At 48.7% G+C, this 1,144-nt stretch overlaps 1 protein-coding gene across 1 annotated transcript in view; it reads left to right on the top strand.

The window, feature by feature from the left end:
• Positions 1 to 1,144, top strand: part of RNF150 (ring finger protein 150) — a 107,209-nt gene that overhangs the window by 68,023 nt on the left and 38,042 nt on the right. The gene's annotated exons all lie outside the window — the stretch shown is intronic.

Here is a 1,144-nt window from a genome sequence, read left to right as displayed (position 1 = left end):
CCTGCTGACAGGCCCTCTGAACCCTGGCACTGCAGTTTCCCAGCTCAGAAAGTTGAATGTCTTCTGGATCACCAGAGGCCCTAAGTCTCTCTTCTCTCTAGCAGCACACGGCTGGAAATGCGTTTGGGGAAAGGAGGTGAAGGGAAGAGTTCAAGTCATTTATTGGTGGCAAATTGGAACATGAACTGTTTTAAAGAAAACATTGGAGTGGGCGTTGCTGCCTGAAACCATGTGAGAGAGGCACAGAAAAAATGAGGAGTGCCCAAAGCAGGGTCACCACTAAGGTCTGGGGGCAGAAGCACATGGCATCTGAGGAGGGGTGAAGGGAACGTACTCAGCTGGGTGGGGAGCCAAGGAGGAGGAAGGGCTCTGCTTCCAGCTGCAAAAAGGGTGGTCAGAGAGGAGTCAGAAGCAGCCTCTTCCTGGAAGTGCACAGGGTAATGGTCACAAATTACCAGAAAGGGAAATTCCATTAGTATGTTTAGAGAAGAAAAAAGGCTGAGATTGGTTAAGCACTGGAACAAATTACCCACAGAGGTTGTGAAATCTCCTTTCTTGGAGATAGTCAAAACTTGACTAACACAGCTCTGGCTTTGAAGTGGATCCAGCCTTGAGCAGGGGGTGGGAATACATGACCTCCCAAAGACTTTTCCAGCCTGTGAGTCTGTCTCCAGGCTGCCTTGTTGCTGGATTAGCACAAGGGAGCAGCCAGGTCCTTTAGCACTGATACAGGAACAAGCTGCATAGCCCAGGGTGCTGACCAGTGACTGTGTGAGCTGCCCTGCCGTGTGCCCAGCCTCTTGCAAGGAGCAGACGTGTCCATTTGCAGTGTCTGAGCACGGGGTGCTTTGTGTCAGGCTGTTATTACATACTTTAGTCCTGGTGGCTGTGACCCTGCCAGCACAGTAACAGTGTTTTGGAAATATGGGAGAGCAGTCAGAAACATCACGTGGTAATCACTTCATGGTCCACTGGAGGAAATGATAGAAAGGCAAAGAATGAGTAAATGGTTATGTATGGACAGGATGTTACTGCAGGACTATATAGTGCTTTACCTGTAAGAAACTGCAGATGCTTCCACCTCATTTTTATAAAATAGGCGACTCTGTATTGCAGGAAAAAAGACAGGAGAGATTATTCAGAG

Source organism: Geospiza fortis, unplaced genomic scaffold (assembly GCF_000277835.1).
Source record: "Geospiza fortis unplaced genomic scaffold, GeoFor_1.0 scaffold35, whole genome shotgun sequence".
Taxonomy (NCBI): domain Eukaryota; kingdom Metazoa; phylum Chordata; class Aves; order Passeriformes; family Thraupidae; genus Geospiza; species Geospiza fortis.
The sequence above is the reverse complement of the archived record's forward strand: the minus strand, read 5'-3'. Positions and strand labels throughout refer to the sequence as shown.